This window comes from Mus musculus, chromosome 10, assembly GCF_000001635.26.
Source record: "Mus musculus strain C57BL/6J chromosome 10, GRCm38.p6 C57BL/6J".
NCBI lineage: Eukaryota > Metazoa > Chordata > Mammalia > Rodentia > Muridae > Mus > Mus musculus.
Genome location: NC_000076.6, coordinates 126,127,119 through 126,150,868, shown reverse-complemented (window position 1 = coordinate 126,150,868; position 23,750 = coordinate 126,127,119). Strand labels below are relative to the sequence as shown.

Genomic DNA, 23,750 nt, shown 5'->3' with positions numbered 1-23,750 from the left:
GCAAAGCTTTTAAACTCTAAAGCGTTGTGGTATTTCCCATCACTTAGCAGACTAGTGTCTGAATATTTATCTGAGAAGAAACAGTTATTTTTTTCCCTGGTTATATTATGAGTGCAGTTTGAGCGCAGAGACAGGATGATGCAGTAGGGATTTTTTTTCCTGTGCCTGAGACAACATGAAACAAGGGGTGAAGACAGCATAGCTCAGATTCAGGGGATGCCACCCAGCATGATGGGGAAGGTATGGCCCACCAGATACTCATTCCTGACAGCTGGAGCTCACTGGCTTCTCAGCCTGTTGCATCTCAGAGGGTCAGGAAGCTGAAGTGGTGAGCTGGATCCTGAATCAGCCTGTAACCTTCAAGCTCAGCTTCCTGGCTGTAAGTCTGCTCTGTGGCTTCTTGTTCAAAAATTCCATAAAGTTCTCCAAACTGTGCCACCAACCGAGAACCAAACGGTCAAGTACATGAGTCCTGGAATGAAGGTCACTGGTAGGTGAGCATTAGAGCAACCCCCATCAAGAGCAGTGTGTGGCCTGTTACCAATTATATAGCCAAATGTGACTGAAGGAGATTAAGAGTACTATATTTTACGGGTGAGATACGGGGTTGACAGAGAGGAAAGAGTGGAAGTTTGCATGTTGAGCAGGAAGCCTGGCCTTGCTGTGCTCCTCACCAGAAGGATGCTACTGAGGCTGGGGGCGCCCTTTTCACTCCCATCCCTGGCAAGAGACAGTTTTTTTTTCCTCCCAGAGACTAAAGCTTTGCTGATGCTTGTATCTGAGCCTCACCAGGGAACCCCCCCCCCCCACCTCCATTTCATCAGCTTGAAATGAAAACTAACAGTTCTGTTTTCCTGGAGACAATTTCCCTGTCTGCTTTGCAGAGCAGAAATGAATGACAGCCAAAGGTTACCCAGTGTCTGAGGAAAGACACTGGCATAGGAAAGACAAATAATTGAAAATAAACTCCCAGGAAGCATTTAAGATGTATGTATGGACATAACCAGATTGTAAGTGCTAAAATCATACTAAGGACGCCTAGTATAGGCTTTACAATAACTTCACAAGGAAGTACAATCAATTGTTGCCAATTTCCTGATTAGCCATGAGGAATCTAAACATGTCCATGCTCTCTCTCTCTCTCTCCTCTCTCTTCTCTTCTCTTCTCTTCTCTTCTCTTCTCTTCTCTTCTCTTCTCTTCTCTTCTCTTCTCTTCTCTTCTCTTCTCTTCCTTATGTGAGGGTTTTTTATTTGAGGGTTTTTTTGGTTTTTTTGTTTTTTTGTTTTTTTTTTTTTTTGGCCGTTGTTTTATTGCTTTCTATTTATTCTTCTCTCCTGCAATGCATCCTGACCTCAGTTCCCTCTCTCTGTACTTCTCCTGTTGCTTCACTTCCTCTCTCCCTCTGATTCACTGTTCCTTCATTTCCTTTCAGAAACGAGAAGGCCTCCCAGGAATATCAACCCAACAGGGCATAGCAAGATACAGGACGACTAGGCATGAACCCTCATCTCAGGGCTTGGCAAGGCAACTCGGGAGGAGGAAAATGGTCCCAAGAGCAGGCAAAGGAGTCAGAGACAGTCCCCACCCATACTGTTAGGAGTCCCATAAAAACACCAAGCTACACAAGGACAGCATAGATGCACATGACCTTGGTCAGACCCATGCAGGCTCTGTGACTGTCATTTCAGTCTCTGTGAGCTCCCATGAGCCCTGTTTAGTTGATTATGTGGGCTGTGTTCTCCTGATGTTCTCCACCCATCTGGCTCCTAAATTCCTCCTCCCCCTTCTTTGTTGGGGTTCCCTGAGCTTCAAGGGGAGAACCAGGTGGAGGTTTCCAATTTGGCTGTGGTCTCTGAACATTCAATTTCTTTCTTTCCTTTTCTTTTCTTTTCTTTTCTTTTCTTTTCTTTTCTTTTCTTTCCTTTCCTTTCCTTTCCTTTCCTTTCCTTTTCTTTTTCTTTCTTTCTTTCGTTGTTTTTTTAAAGATTTATTTATTTTATGTGTATGAGTACACTGTTGCTCTCTTCAGACACACCAGAAGAGGACATCCGAGCTCATTACAGATGATTGTGAGCCACCATATGGTTGCTGGGAATTGAACTCAGGACCACTGGAAGAGCAATCAGTGCTCTCAACCTCTGAGTCATCTCTCCAGCCCATGCTATTTCTTAAAAATGAATGAATGAATGAATGATCTGTATATTAAGAGCTGGAATGAAAAAATGAAAAACAAAAAACAAAAAAAAATAATAACAAAGAACTGGAATAAGAAGTCCTGTAAGATGGCTCAGTAGGTAAAAGTGTCTGCAGCAGGCCAAGCCAGAGGCTGAAGTCCTAAGACCTACATGGTGGAAGGAGAGAATTGACTCTGTACACTGTCCTCTGATCTACACACACACACACACACACACACACACACACACACACACACACACACTGTGGCACATAGGCATGCACCCTTTCTATACACAAATACAGAAATATGAAAGAAAAACCTCTTAAAGGGTAAGAATCCGAATAGATTTGAGGTATGGTTGTATATACACCTGTTATCTCAACACTCAGGAGACAGAGGCAAAGGAAAGAAAACTCAAGCTTTCCTGTTCTACATGGCAAGACCCTACCAGGAGGGATCCAGCTATGAGAAAAGGATTGCCAAACTAGAAAACTGTATTTAGCTTAACTATTGGTCTGGTATGAAGAAAGAATAAAGATATTTTCAGACAAATTTACACAGCCATAACTGAAAATAATCACAGAGTGTAATTTTAAAGTCTTTATTAAGTAAAATGCCAAACATTTATAAAATTAGAAAAATAATATATATAGTGGCCCAACTTCAGTCACTGTCGACCTCTTAAAAAATATAATTCCTGGGGTAGGGGCACATTTCTATCATTCTATTCTCCAAGTTCACAAATTCTCTCTCTCTCTCTCTCTCTCTCTCTCTCTCTCTCTCTCTCTCTCTCTCTCTCTCTTCCCTTCCCTTCCCTTCCCTTCCCCACCCCTCCCTCATCCATTTCCCCTCTTTCCATATCCCTCACTCTCCCTCTTTCCCCCTTCCCTCTTTTCTCCTGGGTGGGGCTGAGTTTGAACCTAGTGCCTTGGGTACACTAGGCAAGCACTCCCCTAAACCCTCAGCCTTGACAGTAATTTCTTGACGTATTAGTCACTCATTTGTTACATGTTTCTCCATTATTTCCTTTGTTGCTTTCTATATTTTCAAAAGTAAGATTTTAAACAATAACCATTCATTTCAATGTAGCCATTTACCTATTTTTCCCAATTCTGTAGGTTTGCCCTCAATTTCTTTTGTGTTCTTTTTATTTATTTGAACATGTTTTTATAGAAGGTAGAAGTTTTTTCCCTGTCAAATTTCCAAGTTTGAATTTTGTTCTTGTTCCCCATGGCATTATAGAACATAGCTCAAACTCACTAAATAGATTTAACTCTGTGTTCGTAATGATACCAAGGGTATTTTATTGATTATATGGGGGGGAAAAACTTAACACATTAAATTAAAAGTTGTAAACACAGGGAATTAATTTTCAATTATAACAAGACAACCAAGTAAATGTCTTAGATTAATTATACAACAAAATGCAATTAAGTGTTGCTTAATTATATAAATAAGAAATTATGAGTTTCATGTTTAAACTGGGCTATAGAGAAATAGTAGTTGATGGGAATATGTTTATCTTTACAAATATATTTGAGATAAAAAATTGTAGAATTATGTCACTACTTGGTAAAGTTCTGTGAATAGGTATATCTTTGATCATCAGTGGATGGTAATATCGAGCCAGAGGGATATATATCACCCACAGTCACTCTGATTTCCAAGTCAGTCAAGCTGAAATCTGAGTGAGTCTTAAAACCCCACTATAAATACATAAGTTTAGGTGCAAAGTATATGAGAGACTAGATTTAAAAAACTGAAAAAAACTTATTTAAAAAACTGAAATAAAACCACACCTGGAGAATAGAGGAGGCATGGGAAATCACCAAAGATTTTCAGATGTTCTGAATAAAAATGATTGATTAGGTCAAACTTTAAAAACTAGTATATAACTATTATTAGTATGGAGAAAACCCTACCCATTAAACAAGTTCAAGGTTTTTGCTCCTGGTGACGAGACAAGACAAGACAAGACAAGGTCAGAATCGAGTGTTTGCTTGTTTTAGGTTTGAGGGCTTTATAATATTATTTGATTTTTAAGTAATCAATCCTTTGAAATATAATTTAAAATAAAATAAGTAAAAAATAGGAGTGACTGTTGAAGACCTTATGTAAATAGAGCCAAGGGCTGTTGGTACCAATTCCACAGAGCTTGGTATATGACACTGTTATCTGGGGAGGTGGGGGGGGGGGGATAATGTGCTCATTCTTACCCTGAAATGAAACTCAGCCTTGAACTCTTAGTTAGTCCCTACACAGCCTGTGCACTCTTAAGAGTGTTGTGGCTTGGTGGCACATGCCTTTAATCCCAGTACTCAGTAGACAGAGTCAGGTGGATCTCTGAGAGTTCCTGGCCAGCCTGGTCTACAGAGTGAGTTCCAGGACAGCTAGAGCTACAAAGAGAAACCTTGTCTCAAAACAAACAAACAAAAAAGTGTTCTGATTCTGCAAAGAATTTTAGCTCCACTCTAGAAACATTGTTAAGATAAATTATATGTGTGCATGTGTGTGTGTGCATGTATGTGTGTATGTATGCATGTGTGTACGTGTATGCATGCATGTATGTATATATAAATGTACGTATGTATGCATGTGTATGTGTGTGTGTATGTGTGTATGTACGTATGTACGTATGTATGCATGAATGTATATATTGCTACTGGAGCCTGACTCAACATCTCCAGCCCTGTGGCATTTCAGGACACAGTTGTAATGGAGCTCTCTCAGCAGAAGCCACTGCTGAGGAAATGCTCCCCTGAGCTGTCCCCTGAGCTGTCATCAGTTTCCAAGTCAGCTGACTGGCTGGTAGGTGGAGTTTGCAATGGCTCCTCTAAACCAAGCTGTGTTTCAGAGCTGACCTTTGTAGGGTGGCAGAGAAGCAAGATGTCAGCCACGGGGTAAATTAAGCCTCCAATTTTCCCTGTTACCCCTCCTCTTAGAGGTCTTTCTAACTCATAGACATCCTTGGCCATCGAGTTAATATTTCACATCAGGTCCTTCATGATTGATTTAGAAAACCCATGGTTACAATGGACATTCAGCCTCACAAAGTCAAAATGGCCGCTTACTATCACAGCCAAACCCTGTCTACATCCCACTTTCTTTTCAAGGTATTTAAGCAACAGAGCACGCCACTTCATTTCTCTCAAAGACACACAGTGCTAGCCCCCTATGGAACAAGACTATGTATGCAGATTCTTCTGAAACTGGGAATGCTGTAAAAAGAGCTGTTTTTTCTATTATTTCTTCTCAAACACAGTAGATTAGGTAATGCTTCAATAGTTCACTGCTATTAATCTTGTTATTATGTGTATATAGATGACATGTTAAAAAATCAGAAAATGGGGAGTGACATCTATGTCAGTCAAAAGGGTCATCGTAATTCATGAGGTGAACTATTGGTGCACTCTCTTTCATCGTTAGCACACTCCTCAAGTTACTTTCATATATGTGGCCCCTGATTACGAGTTGCTTACGAAGTTGAGCCTTAATTATCCTTCAGTCTAAATGTGAATTTTATTTTTGTAAATTCTGCCTTGACAGTCTGATTCTTTTTTAAGTTTTAAAAAAAATGCTCTTGTTTGCTTGAAGGGCATTTGCAGAACTCCGTAGCTCTGGAAATGTAACCTCTTTCCTGTCACTCGGCTTAATGGTCCGCACATGTTTTCTCACTTAAACTTTGCCTCATTTGGCTGTGGTTTCTTTCTGTAGCCTTTGAAACCATTTCTAATGGAAAAATGCAGCTGTGAGCGATATTTCCTAAAATGTACATGGAATTAATTTTCCAGGCATTTTGCGCGAGGGCCGGGGGTATCTGGAGGAGAGACTTTGCCAAGAGGCATTTTCATATAAGCAAACGAAAGCGAGCAAGAGAGAGCAGGACGGTCATTTAAGGGAGTGAGCGATGCTGTGGTGCAGAGAATGGTGGCCAGGGGGAAAGGGAAGAGGAGAGAAGTCATGGGAAGCGAGGAAAGCCATACATATCCTGTGGAAAGGGGGAAGAGAAAGGAGAAAGAGTGGGGATGTAGGAGTTCCTAGAAGGGTGGGAAGAGCAGCCCCTAAGAAAGAAAACATTGTCTCCTGGATCTGCTGTCATTATTTAAAAACTGATTATTCTTTGAAAATCGCACTTGTGTATATAATACCGCCAGTCAGTCATTTCACCTCATGGCCCCTTCTCATCCATCTTTCTCCGTGACAAACTCCACTCCAATTTTCACGTGTGTTTATCTGTTTGTTCTGCTTGTTTGTGATCCACTGAGTTTAATTAGGGTTGCTTTCATGAACACGGATGGCGTTATTTAGTGGAGCAGCCTGCAACATTGACTACACCCTCAAAGAAAATTTCTCTGCTGCTCTAGCAGCCATGCACCGCATCCCCACCACCAACAGCCTAAGTTTCAAACCAGCAGCCTGCAGTCTGTCTTCTAAAACCTTGATTTCTATGAGATCGACCAATCTGTCGGATATAAATAAATCAGTTTCATTTTAAAAGGTCACCTTTAAAACTAGCATTTTAAAATGTCGTTATTAAGATTCTTTGTTTTTGTCCACAGTCTTCTCTGACCTCATAGTGTTTGTAAGTTAAAAGCTGGTGTATCACACAGGAGCTTCGCCAGGCACAGCTGATGAACTGCGCATGCTCAGGAAACTCTGACTCCACAGGTTGTGCGGCCAGCTCCAGACTGCGGAGACTCCCTGTGTCTGCTCCCTCTGCCAGAGTTCCTACCTCTCATTTAGGAAGTTCTCAGGGCCGGTAGCCGAAATCCAAAACACATAAAAGAAACAAGATGCGTTCTTATTATGAATGTGGAGTTTGGGTGGTACGTTTTTCCAGAATTACCAGTAATTCTGACAACACGTAAGCTTCAAATACACAAGGTGTATGTACTCACTGTTATATAATATTTATTGTATTAACATAGTGCAATGAGATTAATAATGTGTAGGATAATTAATGCAGGACAACAGGTTTCACGGTTACATATTTACGATCATTTTATACATATTATAATGATGTAGATGGCTTTACAGTTGGTCAAACTGGTACACTTCCTTGGCTCAGTACCATCAAGAAATTATTTTATGAGGATGCAGGCTGTGTAAATATTTAAATAAGGTTATTTAAATACTGGAGGATACTGCTCATGGACAGAGAACAAAGTGAAGACCGCGGAGAGACTGGTGTAAGTGAAATAAACACGAGTGATTATGTTTGCAAAATAGTCCAAACTACTTTTGAACTGTATCCTCAAAAATTGAAGCTCAGAGAATTAAAAAAAAAATGTAGCTGAGTTCCTTCAATAAGCTAGTGCCAAATATCAAAAGGTGATTCTTATGAATATACCACAGTTCAGGTGCAACTTCAGTAATTCTAACGCAATTATAGTACCACAAACTATAAAAATTCACAACTGCACATAGTGTGAAAATATGTATAGGTTCTGAAATAGTCTGAAATGATTTCCCAGGGGGCTGGAGGGGACAGCCTAAAAAACATCAACCGTGCTTACTTTCTGCCTGTCTGTTAACCATGTTCTCAAACTCTGACTCTTTGCAGTTATTATATTTGATATTTTTGTATGTGGTTTTGCTTTCGTTCTTCTAGTGTTTTGGCTTATTTGATTGTTTGGCACCAGCTTTTGTACAGCTAGAGGAATTTATATAAACTGATCACACTGAGTGATATTCCCGGACACGGCCGAGTCTCCTGCAGATTAATAGCTCATCCCAGAGGAAGAATTTGTGCTGGAATCACAGAGCACGCCGATGTGCTGAACCCTGTGCATTGCGAAGCCGCTTTAAAACTGGAGAGAGTGAACGCGAGGGCAGCTGTCCTACGGATCCAGTTGTTTCTGGGTCTTGTATTCACAGAACTGATTTTTCTGATGTTCCCTGGAGCTTGAGACGATGCACAATAAAAGGAAGGAATTCTTGGCTTGCAGAGCTGACTTAGAGCTTTTACCCTGCTCCCTTTTCTTTTCCCGGGGAGATGGGAAGAAATATAAAGTCCCAGCTTGGTAAATCAACGAATTAGGAGCACAAGTGACTCAGTCCCAGGCATAACCAAAAAGCACAACCATCGCGCCAGCGTTTGGTGCCCCCCACAGTACCAAAGATGGAGCCCCGACATCAGTCTATACCCTAAGTCCTCTAGAAGCCTTAGACCAAGCACCACTTGTGCAGGGAGCCAGAGAGAGGAGAAGTGCCCCGGACTCTCAGTTGAGGGTTTGGTTGAGCCCTCTCCTTTCCTTCTGTGAGGGGACACCAATGGTGCTGGTCTCCTGAGGGTTTGTAGGGTAACCCCGAATACACCGATTTGTAGGATTTTTAGAGGGCCGTGGCCACCTCACTCCCAGAGGGCAGAGTTCCACAATATTGGCTTGTTCTCTGGCCCAGGCTTGGGAGAGTCTTTTGTATAGTCAGATGTGCCAGGCACAACCCTCTTTTGCCCGAGTAGTCTGAAGTTTGTTGCTAGATATCCTGTAGTCTGTTTTCCTCACTTTTCAAAAGCTACCTTTTCAGGGGAAACCTACCCTGGAACTGAATTAACAAAGCTGCTGCATGAGGGCTCCTGCTGCACGTGGCTCCCCTCACCTTCATCCCTCACAGCTTCTCCCCCTGCAGCTGTTGAGCTCTTACCTTGCTGTTTAGTTTGCCCCGTTGTTACAGTTTAATTGCTCTCCCTTCCGCTTCCACGTTCCGAAAAATCAGAACTTTTGCCCGTTTTTGTTCTTGGATACAAGTGCCTGGAACAACATCTGGCCCGTAGAAGGAACTCAAATATTTGTGGAATGATTGAATTTAGCAAATCGGTATTGAATGTCTGCTCTGTCCCAAGATTTGTGCTTAGCACCGGGAATAAAAATGACAGCAAGGCGCAGTCTCTAACCCACAAAAGTTTACATGGCTCCGTTCCCAGGACACCCACCACAGTTTCTGACTCAGGGGACTTTGGATAGAGTCTAGAAAGTTCCTGGTCTGCCAGATACACCAGAGTTTTCATTTCTTTCCCCAAGGTCCTCTGTGCCAGGAGATAAATTGTATTGTCATGGAATCTTTGACATACAACAAACCTGAAACACATCTGGCATTGAATATCCCATCCTGAGTGATGCTGGGATGCTGGGATTTCTGTTTCCCAGAAACACAGGCAAGAACGTGTAGAGTAGGGCATTGCTTATGTCTTCTCCCTTCTATCATGACAGAAATGAATGTCCAGCCTAGAATAGTGAGGTAGCTAAGTGCGAAAGTAGAGATTGTTCCTCGGGAATATACTTTGAAGATTTCTGCTGCCGTTGCCTTAATGGCCATGTTTTAAACTGAGGTTCAATGAATTTTTAGATTTTATTTTCAAACCTTAGTAAACAGAATGAATGCTTGGTACATGAAGAAAAAAATAGATTCTAAAGGATCACGCTGTGCTTAGGGTAGGCTGGGATAGCATAGCTGTTACTGCAGAAGTGGGTGGTCAAGACAGACTGTTGCCTCAAGTTCAGACTGTCCACCCAGTGTCCTAAGCAAAGTCAATGTGTGGTAGGCGAGACTTTGGCTGATCTACTGACAGATGCCTACATTGTTACCAAATCAAATTCAACTTAAGTGTTTGCTTTTCTTCATTAGACTGTTGGGCCAGCAATTGCATTGATTGGTTCCTAGGGAGAAAGGCTAGGAATGGAAAGTTTTCATGGGTCATGATGAAGTACCACCATTGTCTTGGGACAGAACTCCAAACAAAGCCTGAAATTTACTGTTTGGAGAAACAGTGTATGTAGCCTTATTATTTAACACAGATTCATCTAGAACAGTGTTCCTTAACTTTCCTATTGCTGTGACCCTTTAATACAGTGCCTCATGCTGTGGTGACCCCCATTAATAAATTATTTCATTGCTACTTCATAACTGTAATTTTGCTACTGTTATGGATTGTGATGTAAATATCTGATATTCAGGACATCTGAAATGTGACCGCCAAAGGGGTCATAACCCACAGGATAAGAACCACTAATCTAGATCGTGGTGGATGAACGATGTGCTACCCCAAAACCAAGACTCCACAGGAGTAAGATTATGGTCTGTATCTGTGGTATTCAGCTATTCTTAGGCAAAAAAGTTAAAGAAAATAAAGCTTATTTTCTATAAGCCCAGATCCCATTTTATGCACATTATTTTTTTCATATTCACTTTTTCTTCTCTTCTCTTCTCTTCTCTTCTCTTCTCTTCTCTTCTCTTCTCTTCTCTTCTCTTCTCTTCTCTTCTCTTCTCTTCTCTTCTCTTCTCTTCTCTTCTCCTCTCCTCTCCTCTCCTCTCCTCTCCTCTCCTCTCCTCTCCTCTCCTCTCCTCTCCTCTCCTCTCCTCTCCTCTCTTGGATTATTTAGAGCTGCCTTGTTTCAACACCCAGGCTGCAGGAGCCATGAACCACTCAGCTAAGGGATTCACTTCAGGTATTCTTATTCCTTATGTGCAGGCTCATGTGCACACTCGTGCATTTACTCTTTAGCTATGGGAGTGTCCATAGGCCCATTGCTGCACTATGGGAGTGTCCATGGGCCTGTTGCTGCACTATGGGAGTGTCCATGGGCCTGTTGCTGCACTATGGGAGTGTCCATGGGCCCGTTGCTGCACTATGGGAGTGTACATAGGCCCGTTGCTGCACTATGGGAGTGTACATAGGCCCGTTGCTGCACTATGGGAGTGTACATAGGCCCATTGCTGCACTATGGGAGTGTACATAGGCCCATTGCTGCACTATGGGAGTGTACATAGGCCCGTTGCTGCACTGCCAACGTGCTGGGGGTTTGGGGGGAGGTCCATAGGCACAGGTTTTGGGGTAAAAGTCTCAGTCACTTCGGGCAATTCCTACTTTTTACTAATAGTATTTCTGATGGAAAAATATTTTATGTATTATTTTTAGTTAATTTATTTTTAAATTTAAAATAATAATGAAATAGGCTGCCATCTGGTCCTGGTGAAGATGAAGGGAAACCTGAAGTTTTAATAAATCCCTAACATAGACACAAAGGTTGGGACCATGGTAGAATGTAGGTTGGTGGGTTTGTTTTTTATATCAAGTAAAAAAAAATCTATTTAACATATGGCCCTGTGATGTCACACTTAGTAATTTACTCAAGGATGTTTCATTAAGATAGTATTATGGGGTTAATCCACAGCTCTGGGCAGGGAAGGGGCAGACTGTAAGGAACGATGTGAGAGAGTATTGAGTTATTGGAATCACCTGCATCTTGCTTGTGGCAATGACTCTTCTCCTTTGCAAAACACTAAATGTGTGCCCAGAAGAGTGGATTTCACTATCCCGAATTAAATGTAAATACAGACATTTTTTTTTTTCTAAAGCAGAATCCATCTTAGTTGGATAATTCCTCGCTGGTCTCACTGTCCAGAGACTAAATGTGTTATGAAAAATGCCTTCCAATATTTCACATCATAAACTTAAAAACAGCCCATGCCACTCAGGCACCAAGTCACACCTGAACTCTTTTCATTGGATTTATTTGGAATGTTTAATAAGCACTCTAGTCTGAAGAAAAACATTCCCAGCCTCATTATATTTTATTTTGTGCCAAACCTTGCATCTGCGTGTGCATGTGTGTTTCAAGATCGCTTTGTTTCCTTAACAGGTTCTTTTTCGAAGACAAAACTCTCAGTTCTATTCATCAATGCCCCCCCCCTTCCCTCAGCGTATTAAACTTGATAGAGATGGATTAGTTTAAATGCAGGTGGCCACAGGAAAAATGACGAAACCTTGAGGTCAGTTCCCACCCAGGGTTGGCTGGCCCTTCATCTAGTTACAGACAGAAAGCGCTAAGGTGACCGCATGCATGTAAAATTTGACCTGCGTTCTCTAGCGCAGGTGGTAGAAAGAGATCAGGTAATCAGAGGCCTGATGAAGTCACGTCTGTTGCCTTTAGTGTGCACAGCTGCATGAGGCTACAGCAAGGCTCGCAGCTCTCTTTGCAGTAACTTGCCCGGAATGATGGATGCACGGTCTGCACGTGGGTTTCGATAAACACACTAGGGTGTCCATTCAAATCCAGAGCGTTGTGTGTCTCCCTCACCTCCCATAGCTTTTGGTAATTCCAGTAAATAGCTGAGGGACAAACAAAACAGAGCTTCCTAGGTCCCTGTGCCTTTGTCTTTTATAGTTGGAACGACATCTTACATTTCCATTGGCCGGGCATGGTGGCGCACGCCTTTAATCCCAGCATTCGGGAGGCAGAGGCAGGCAGATTTCTGAGTTCGAGGCTAGCCTGGTCTACAAAGTGAGTTCCAGGACAGCCAGGGCTATACAGAGAAACCCTGTCTCGAAAAACAAAACTAAACAAAACATTTCCATTGTATAGCAGGACTTTGGGAATAAAAAAAATGACTTTATTATTAGCATACAAGGGTGCTGCAATAATATGGGGCTTTTAATCCACAATAAAGCTGTATGGTGCTCACATGAGCGAGTTGATTGTGACTTAAGTGCATTTTCTCAGATGTTCAAACCAGTCTCATCTTCGATTTTGACTCGGCTAACATGTGACTCCTACAGGTCCGGCTTGCAGATCCATGTTGTATTTCAGAGCCAATGGAATGAAGATCCAACAGCTCTGGGACTTCTTGTTCCATGACACTCAGACTTTGCCCAGTATTTGAAGTCTTTCTTCAGCTTCAGAGACAGAGAGAAAGGTGAACAAAGACAAGAAGAGAGACAGACTTAGAAAAGTTCACGTCAAGCCATCGCCCGCTGTGGTGACTGTTTCTTAACATCCCGACCCAGCCCGTCTCTCCATTGCCTGTTTTTTCCCTTTGAGAGTAACTTGGTTGCTTGAAATATCTCCAGCACTGCAGGCTCAAAATTGGAAATGGAAAGAGAAGCCACAGAGCAGCCTGGGGTGACTCTGCTGCAGAACAGGGTGGTCACCATCACCACACACAGCCACACACATTGTGTTGGTCGCTGTCTCAGGCTGGTCTCTCTCCCATCTGCTTACTGTTTGTGATCTTCCGATATTAGTAAACGCCTCTGCGTTTCTCTCCTGTTTGCACAGTCTTACCTAGAAAATTCAAGAATAAAAAAAACAAAACAAAACTTCATTTCTGTAGTCAATGAGAAACAATTAAGCTAGTAGTTAAAATACTTCCCTTCAAGGAGAGGGGGGTTTGGAGGAAAGGAGGGAGGGAGGAAAAAAGAAAGGAAATAAAGAAGGAATAAATAAAATAGCAAGGAGTTATAATTATAGTCTCTCTCCTTTCTAGAATACTTATTACATGCCAGGACACTGCTACCACAATCTAGGCATTACATCATGTATACTCCAAAGTCGTGGACAGTGGGCATAAGACTGTGACATCAGCGACACATGTGGCTAACTCATACCCGTTATTGCCATCGATGCTTTTCTCCCATGCCCTGTGACATCTACCCAAACTTTGCTTACCTATAAACTTCAGGCGCTTTCCTTCAGGGAACTCTCAGGCTAAGGTGACAGAGTGTCAGGTTGTCCCTAAGCACCAAGGTTACCCAGCACATACCAGAAAGCTCTCTTAAGAGGTCACTGGACATGCCTGCTCTCCAACTATGCTGCCTCTCCTGCTCCCTCCTTTCAGGCAGAGATGATGGGAGCCTGACAGGGCTAACAGGTTTCCCTCACAAGGTGCAACTCTGCCCCCTCCATTCCATTCTCCCCTTGGAACACATCAGCTCTCTTTGTGTTTCTATTGCTACAACGAAACACCATGACCAAAAAGCAACTTGGAGAGGAAAGGGTTTATTTGGCTTACACTTCCACACTGCTGTTCATCACCGGAAGGAAGTCAGGATAGGAACTCAAACAGAACAGGACCTGTAGGAAGGAGTTGATGCAGAGGCCATGGAGGGGTGTTGCTAACTGTGGCTTGCTCAGCCTGCTTTCTTATTGAACCCAAGACCATCAGCCCAGGGATGGCTCCACCCACAATGGGCTGGGAGCTCCACCACTGATCACTAATTGATAAAATGCTCTATAGCCTGATACTATGGAGACATTTCTCAACTGAGGATCCTTCCTCTCTGATGACTCGAGCTTGTGTCAAGTTGACACACAAAACCAGTGAATGCATCAACACGGATGCCTGTTACAAGGGTCTGACCCTTTTGGTAGATCTCTCTGGACCACAAAAGGTTCTGTTTCCAATCCTATTTTATACTACAACCTTCCCAAGAATTCTCAGAGAACTAAGGGAAGGGTCGGAACCCTAGGAAAGAAACCCTAGGAAATTTTAATTTCTTAAAATTGTAAATATAACAATTATTTTTACTATTATGAAGAACTTCTTAGCTGTTTTAGATAATTTTACCTGATACATGAGAAATTTTAGGGGATTTGCAATATCTATTATAAATATTAAATATATTTTAAGTTTATGAGATCTATGCTTAAATTGTCTTAAAAGTAAAGAGTAAAAGACTGGACCATTCCAACAACAGTATAAGCGATGTTGCTTACGTTCTATCTCTCCAAGGGTTTGCTTTTATCACAATTTACTTGGTTTTTAGCAGATAAGTTATTCACACGGCCTATTAGTTCAGTGTAGTAAAAAAACAACAAAAAAATCTCAGTACAAGGGCATTTTGCTATAATCATAGATCAGTGTCTTGCTCAGATTACAACAGAGAAGTTTCCTCCTGGGGCAGATGGGAACAAACATAGCCCAGACATAATACAGAAAGTGAAAGATCCTGGAACACTCAGCCCTAAATGGATGTGCCCATCAAATCCCTCCCCTCAGGGCTCAGGGAATACCAAAGAAGAGGAGGTGGGAAGAAAGAACCCAAGGGGATGGAGGACAGCAGGAAAGCAAGGTCATCCAGATCAGCAAAGCTCACGTGAACTCTCAGAGGGTCCTGGCCAGGATGGATGCACGGGGCCTGCACAGGTCTGCCCAAGGTCCCCTGTGCATATAGAATGGTTCCGTTTAGTGTTATTATGGGATTCTTGAGCTCGTGAATGAATAGATCTGTTCCCTTGGCCGTTTCCTTCCTTCCTTCCTTCCTTCCTTCCTTCCTTCCTTCCTTCCTTTCTTTCTTTTTTTCTTTTTTTCCTTTGTTTGTTTTACGAGACAGGGTTTCTCTGTGTAGCCCTGGGTGTCCTGGAACTCACTTTGTAGACCAGACTGGCCTCGAACCCAGAAATCTGCCTGCCTCTGGCTCCCGAGCGCTGGGACCAAAGGCGTGCGCCACCACACCCGGCTCCTCTGCTGTTTTCCTTGTCCACTGTTGATACTGTGCTACTTCTTGTTGCATCTTATTATAATTTCTTTTATTATTTAAAAAAAAAACTCAGTGCAGATTTTGGGGGGTGAATACCAAGAATTCTGAATAAGTTTCTGTGGTTTTTGTTTTTGCAGGAACTTGGCAAACGTTCTAGCGATCTGCAGGAAACCATCAGAAATCTGAATTTTTTAAAATATTTTTTGTGGGGATTCTGAATTTTTTTAAAAAAAAAAATGCAGACTTGGATCCTCTTGTGAGCAAGAAACATCAAGTTACCGAAGCTCTCAAATAAAAGAAAAACAATAGATATTTGAATGCCTGCTCCAGCTGTTACAGTCATTTGCTCTAAGACAATGGATCGCATAGTGTCACACGTAGATTGTTTTCTGAAGAAGGAAAAGAAAATCCAAAACGTTTTTCAGTAAATAACAAGAAATTAATGAGTTTTCTGATGAAGGTATTTCATGGAATTAGTTTGAACCCAGACATTTGAAAGCTGTTAACAGAAACAGTATGGAGATAGCTGGTATTTATAGAGAATTGGGGTTTTAAGGAATCTCGGCCAAATTTATCATCATTTTTTTCTATCCATCGCTATGGCTGCTGGTAGGCTCTCCGTGCTTCAGTTGGTGCTCCCTACCCACACATATGTGAGCAAAATTGATTGGACTTTAGGGGGTTGTCCTCCCCTCCCTTCCCAAAATGAGGGCAAGAGGTTGGTAGTGGAGCATGTTGGAGAGTCTGGGGGAGGAAGTGAAGGGGTAAATTGGAGTTCATTTGATCACATTTCATTGTATACCTGTATGAAATTCTCAAGAATAATGAAAGTTAATTTGAAAAATCTCTGACCCTTGGATATGGAACTTGACAGTCCAATCCCATATTGCTAGCTTAATTATCAAATAATTAAAACACTGTCTTTAAAATATCACTATTATTTTTTTATCACTGATTAAGTTTTCCAAAAGATGGTCTTGAGAGAAGAGTATAAAATTAATCGTCTTCAGATGGGATAACATGTTTAATTTTAACAAAATGTTCTTTCCAGTCTGCTTATAATTTGACAGTAACTGCAGAAGCTCTAAGATTTCCATTTCTTTCTCATGAGGTATCCTCCCTGTGACCACAGAAGGAAAACTGTGCAAAGTGTCTGCTGTCTTCCTCTGGAGTCACTTGCCCATGGCAGACATGATTGGCAGTTCTTCTTTGAGCTCATCACCCTTCCTGACCCTCCCTTTTGTCTAAGGATTGGAAGGAAACATTCAGATGGCTCCTCCTCTGGGACCTGAGGATTTAATCTCCATATTCCTAAGGCTGTTCATAAAGCTAGCTGTCTGGCTTTCTCCTCATTATATCTGCAGACTGTGTGCAGTCCAAAGGAAGCACATATGTGTGTGTGTCCCCATATATATATGTGTGTGTGTGTGTGTCCCATACATGTGTGTGTGTGTGTGTGTGTGTGTGTGTGTGTGTGTGTGTGTGTATTTCTTTTTTTTAAATGTTGGTCATTTGGCAAAGATGTCGATACCATGAGGACCTGTCCCCTGTCTGCCTGCCTCACTATTTTTTCTTATTATTAAATTACAGAAAAGTTCATCTTTAATAGGAATAGGTTCATTTAATTTCTTAACCAAATTAGTTCTCAAATCATCTGGATGCAGTGCTAACCAAGCAACCATATCAGAACACATTAAAATATCACTGATCTATATTACACATCATGTTCTTGGTCTTTACTGTGCTTCCCTCCCTCCCTCCTTCCTTCCCCTCTCCCCTTCTTCCCTCCCTCTTTTACTAACACCCTTATCTTTTCAGAGGACAGCACATCCTTACTTGGCCTGTCCTTAGTCCTGGCTTTTCATTCTCCTCAGTGTAAATGTGCTCTTTCTATCTTAGGTATCTTCAACATTCATTAACATTTGCATGTCTTAAAAATGTTAATCATGCTCAATATTGAGGGAATAATTATGTAACTTCAGTCTCAGGATTTGCATGTGCTCAGAGAAACGTTACGCAATCCATTTGGGTTTCTTTCTGAGAGTCATGAATCATCAAACATCCTCTGAACTCTTGCTGAAACCATTCTGGTGGCAGAACTGCTTTAGGGGTGACATCTTTTGGGACTTTGAGGACAAGTTATCGATGTCTCTGGTCTTGCATGCTGGCTGTGTTGCAGACTGAAGACACACTCTCAGAGGCTTTCCTAGAGAAGCAGGACTCCCAGGACACCTTGGACATACTGAGAAGAGCTCTGACATCAGCCTCTGAGATGGCAGGTAATATACCAGAGATGGGATCTTAGGAGGCCAGCCTACACTATGCTCTGCTCTGAAAGTGGGAATTTCCTTTTTCTGCCCTGTTATATTGGAGCATTGAAGTTTCAGATAAAGATAATAGACCGACAGGCAGGGGCATATTTTCAAAGGATGGCTGAGCCACATGTAATGAGATACCACCACGTGTATACCCCACACCAGCTTGCTTATAGGAACAGGCTGGTGGAGAGCAAAATGCCAGGATATAGGATTTACACAAAAAGAGGAGTCCTGTGTGAAAGGATAGTGTGTTGCCACAAGTAGAAATCCCACGGGCAGCACTGGAATGCCTGGACCTTCTTTGGGGACCAGACAGTAAATCCAGAGTCAGGTAAGTGAGTACAGCAATCTTCACTGACTGTTCTCCTAACTGTGTGTGGAAAGTCAACTTTGAACATCCCACCAAATCTAATTTGAACATGGGATGGATATGGTTATGGTTCTATCTGAGGAAATTCAAGAGCAGCAGCTAGCACCGGAACTTCTGAAGTATATAAAATGATTTCTTTATACACTGGTACAAAACTTCTGGCTAGGCCTAAGATGGCTGTGCAGGCTCAGACTATGATTCCTAGATTGCTCTTGAACTGTAAGACTGCTGAGTATTGGGGTTACAGGCATGAGTCGTCACAACCAGTCCTAAATCTTTATAGCTGGGGTCCCGCAGGTAAAGGCACTTATGTACCAACCCCGAGGTTGTAAGTTTGATTCCCCAGATCCACATGGCAGGAGAAAAGAACGAAGTCCTCTAAGTTGCCCTCCAACCTCCAGACAGCACTGTTACAGGTATGTGCCACAATAAGCAAACAGCATAGGTAAAGCAAATAATGCTCCAGACAGCACTGTTACAGGTATGTGCCACAATAAGCAAACAGCATAGGTAAAGCAAATAATGCCCCCGGACATCAAAATTTATGGGAAGTTTTTAGTACACACACCAATAATGTGTGCATGTGTGCATGCATGCACACAGTGACACACATAGGCCAAAGGACAACTTTGTGGAGTCTCCTTCCACCTTCATATAGATTCTAGGGATTAGACTCAGGTCTCTAAGCTTGCATGACAAATTTCTTTACCCACTGAAACATTACATAGGTCCTGCCTGAAAAACGTTTTGTTTTTAATCAAATTTGTATATACCCAGTTGAAAAAAAAATTGGATACAAACTTACTTAAATGGGTATAAAAAGAAAACAAGTTTTGACCAAGATCTTATTAAATTTAAAAACTGAAGGCTGTAAAATGGAGGGTGCTTGTTGCTATTGGGGTTTTCCCCCACGGAACCCCAGTGTGACCCTCAGCCTCAAGAAGAAACATGGAAGAGCCACAAAGGCAGGACGCAGCTAAACACCCGCATGAAGTATGAGCAGGGCCTGCATGAATGTTAGCCACCAAGCCTGAGGAACGGTAACGTTCATTACTGTATGCTAGGCATTTAGACAAGGGCTGTGTTCAATGAGACTCCAAGGAAGGAGAGAGAGGGTGGAGAAATGCCATCGCAGTTATCATAGCCCTGAATGGGAGATAAGGACATCAAGTGTCCTCCGTTCTTTCAAGACACCAGCTTCAGACTGGTGATGTAGCTCAGTGGTAGAGTGCTTGCCAACCATGCCAAAAACATGTACGGGTCTCAGTGTCAAGACCGATCAAGGGTAGTGTTTTAATGGGCATAACTTTATTCTGTTTATTTTATGATCATGAAAGGAGTATATGTTTGCTTTTAAAAATCCCAATGATATGGGATAAATGATATGATATTTTCCCATGGCAACGGGAAAGCCATTTATTACCTCAAACGTTTGTGATGACATCACTGTCACTGGAAACCACATCTGTAGTTATGGCCTTTGATAAGCACTTGAGGCTATGTTGCAACTTAACCAAGAGGCAGGAGCAGATTTGTTCAAGGGGAGATGTAAACTTGGTATCTCTTATGCAAGATCACAAGTAAGCCTGACTCTAGAGAGAACTTTCCAGTTTCCAAAACACAAATAAGACAAAGCTTTGTGCATCACTTCTTATGTGACAGTGTCTTCTAACCCAAAAATCAGTGTAACATAGATGCGTAGTGACTTGCCTGGGCCTTGCAGCATCTTCAGTTCAGTCTAGATTTGTAATAGGAACTGATTCCTTGGAGATAAGTAGAAACATCGAAAGCTGTTAGGTTAGGGAAAGAAGCACAGAGATCCAAGGAAGAGGGACTAAGAGAGCCTCCAATGTAACACAACCCAGAGTTAATAACTCAGAAACAAGAGGCCTGGACAGAGACAGCTCCTGTACAATAGCCAGCAGAGATCTTCAGAAATGTTGGCGTCAGGGAAGCTGTCTCAGTCTATGTTTCTATTGATACAATGAAGCATCATGACCAAAAAGCAAATTGGGGAGGAAAGGAGTTATTATTTAGCTATATTACTGTTCATCATTGACAGAAAACCAAACAGAGCGGGAACCCGAAGAGGAGCTGATATAGAAAGCATGGAGGGATGCTGCTTACTGGCTTAGTCCTCATGGCTTACTCAGTCTGCTTTCTTATAGAACCCAGGACCACCGCAGGCCCAGGGATAACACCACCCACAATGGGCTGGACCCTCCCCTACCAATCAGGAATTTACAATACTCCACAGGCTTGATTACAGACTCATCTTATAGAGACCTGCTCTCAACTGAGGTTCCCTCCTCTCATATGACTCTAGCTTGTGTCACGTGGATATAAGACTAGCCTGCACAAAAGCCAAGGGCAGATGCTGGGACTATCTCAGACAAGGGATGCTAAAATTATAGGGCATCGGACTGAAAGTCACAGCCTAGATCTTGTTTGGGGGAACCTGCTGGAGACATCAAAATAAGGTGTACTAGTTAGATAATAATGGTGTCTCAATGTTCTGTCCATTTGACAATTTTGACAATTATACAGAGATGGTGAAAGGAAGTCTCCTGGGGCTACTACTGGGAACTCTCTGCCTGTGCGGGATGGATCATCGGCCAGAATCCTGTTCTGATGGTCAGGGTTATGTTGCTATTAGTGTAAGGAGCATAAGAAATCGTTCGCTGTTGGTGTGACTGAGAAGTCTGGGAAAGCAGGGCAGACCTAGCACACAGGTTGGGAAGAGCAAGCATTGAGAGACTGGTATGTGGCTCCTTGTGGCAGTGGGGGTCGGGCTAAAAGGGAGTGCTATTGCTGAGGAAGGGGCTTGCCTACTTGGAATCTCCAGGCAACAGCAAAAGGAGCTATGGCTTTCTAACCTGTTGTGAGATGAAGCATCTGGAAGCAGGGGTAGGGTGGGGGTGGGGAGTGGGGGTGGAACTTGGGGGATGGCGGGTTCCAGGGGACAGGGGTTGGTTAAGTGATAAAATCCAGAGCTCAGAAAGTGGAGCTGGGCTCATTTCGGGGCTGAAGGAGTACTGTGCAGCTTAGTCTCAGATAGACCCAAAAAGAAAAAGGAGACAAGAAAAAAGAGAAAAGAACAAGTTAACCAGTACTCTGAGGAGACAACCATATACAATGTTAACATTTAAGGAGCTAGAGGAAGACAATGTATAGATTTTTGAAGTATTTTCAGAACGTTTCTGTGTGTCTTACACTTAAGATACTTTCTTTTTCTTTCTGATTTTAAGGAACTGCCAAAGTCACTTAAAAATTTCTCTTTGAGATTTGTGAGATTCCTTGTAGGGAAGCAACAGTCTTCCTCTAATACATTTGTAGCTTTGTTTTAATGAGAGTCATTTTTGCAAGTAGAAAATCTGAACTGAAGTAGTTACTGTTCATGTTTTAGTAGATCCTTCTAGATTTAAAAAAATATTATCATACTAACACATCGAAGATGTAAAATCTAAAGATCTTTTGACTAAAGGACACACCATATAACAAGTTACTGAAAACGTGTATCAATGAATGAGGAAAATGCAGTACCTTTTTCTGAACGAAGCACTACTCCTTCTCTAAAAGGATATGATCTTATAATCGCAACCACATGGGTGGGCCTAGAGGATGTTTGTTAAGCAAATAAGCCAGGCCAAAAAAAAAAAAAGTGGGCAGCATGTTGTAGTAAATTTCCAACCCCAATAAGCCCATGCAAAAGACACACAAGTCAGTTATAACAAATCTGCAATTTTGTTTTAATGAGATTTATTTATTTTTTAAGCTATACACCTAGATTAGGCAGATTTCCCACTACACTACTCTATTCCCCAGCTATGAGATCCCTTGTTATTTGTGGCTTCTCTGGGCCATGTAGTTTTCCTCCATCTCCTTTCCACCTCCCCTTCCTCCATCTTCCTCTCTCTCCTCCATCATCTTCTCCTTCCTCTCTTCCTTGTCTCTAAAACCTCCAGCGCCACCTTTCCCTTCCACTGCCCAACCACAAGCTCTAGCCTTTATTTGACCAGTTAAAATGGGGAGAAGGTTCACATGAAATCACCTGAGTAGGCGATTCACTTCTTTAGGGATGGGAGGGGCAGCCCCTCTTGAGGAAGCAGAGTTAATATCAAAATACCAACAGCACCAGGGCAATCCACAAAAGCGTCACATTTCCTAACTCACCGTAGAATCTAAAAGCTAGAGATCTAGAGTAAAACAGTAGTTAGTTATAAGAGATGATGAAGGGGCGGGCATATAGGGAGAGATTGGCCAATGGGAGTCTGTAAAACAAGGGGATCTAAGATCCTGTTTCCCAATAGGACGTGGCTGATGCTCACGTACTTCACGTTTCAGATGATGAGGAGGGGGAGCTGAAGATGCCCCGCTGGAGAAGTGATCGGAGCTCATGGTGATGGATGTGCTAAGCGCATGTGCTCATCATACCAAGTATATACATATACATCAAATATCACACCGGACCCTATGAGCATAAGACTGTTAGTGTGGGTCAATCCAAGATGTAACCACAAGTAAAGAGCGACCACAAGTTAAGACTGACCCATCTGGAAGCCTGTCTTGTCAGGTTACCCCAACATGGCTCCCAGCAGCAAGTAGGAAAGCACACACTGAGGTGAGGAGAGATGATAAAACTACAGTGAGCTCTTCTGTGTGCCAACGAGCCTGTAGGAAGAAGGGATTGCAGTTACCCCAGTGCACGTCTGAATACAGCACGGATGCTGAAAGCTCTGACTCGTGTGGCCACTTGATGTTTTCTTTCTTTCTTTTCCCCCAGTTTCCAAGAGGATGGCTCTCCACCCTGCCTCCCACCAGGTCTCCCCACTCCCTGGGGCTTCAGGTCTTTGGAGAAGGTTAGGTGTTTCTTCTCTCAGTGAGGCCAGACCAGGCATCCTGTGCTATATATGTGTCAGGGGACTCGTATCAGCTGGTGTATGCTGCCTGGTTGGCAGCTCAGAGTCTGAGAGATGTCAGGGGTTCAGGTTAGTTGAGACTGCTGGTCTTCCTATGGGGTTTGCCTCCTCCTCAGCTTCTTCCAGTCGTTCTCTATGTCAACCACAAGGGTCCCTGACTTTAGTTCATTGGTTGGGTGTCAGTATCTGTATCTGTCTTGATCAGCTGCTTGTTGGGCTTCTCAGAGGGCAGCCAGGCTAGGCTCCTGTCTGTAAACACACCATAGCATCAGCAATAGTGTCAGGCCTTGGGACCTCCCATTGAGTTGGATCCCAAGTTGGGCCGGTCACTGGACCTCCTTTCTCTCCGTTTCATCTCCATTTTTGTCTATGCAGTTCTTTTAGACAGATGGAGTACTACTCAGTTATTAAGAATGAGGGTTTTGCAGGCAAAAGGATGGAATTAGAAAATATCATCTAAGTGAGGTAAGTCAGACCCAAGAGGACATGCATGGTATGTACTCACTAATAAGTAGATGTTAGCAAAAACAAAACAAAAACAAAACAAAACAAAAGAAACAAAAACTTGATGTTTTCTTTAGGCTGCACTGATCCTCCTGTCAGGTGCATCCCACAGTTTCTTTGAGGGTTTGCTTTCCTTCTAGACACAGCCTTAAGGAGCACTTACCTACATGACTGAGTGGGGGAGTGGGCTTGCTCCCCAGTATG

At 42.5% G+C, this 23,750-nt stretch overlaps 1 long non-coding RNA gene across 9 annotated transcripts in view; it reads right to left on the bottom strand.

Annotated features, from left to right (window-relative positions):
- Window positions 1–12,547: 12,547 nt before the first annotated feature.
- Window positions 12,548–23,750, bottom strand: part of Gm30041 — a 44,200-nt gene continuing 32,997 nt past the window's right edge. For 8 of the 9 annotated variants that reach the window (XR_872162.2, XR_872163.2, XR_003948979.1 and 5 more), the window contains one exon: window positions 12,548–13,240. This is a non-coding gene — a long non-coding RNA (predicted gene, 30041). The remainder of the gene's footprint in view (window positions 13,241–23,750) is intronic. The other variant, XR_872164.2, reaches the window with a different exon arrangement.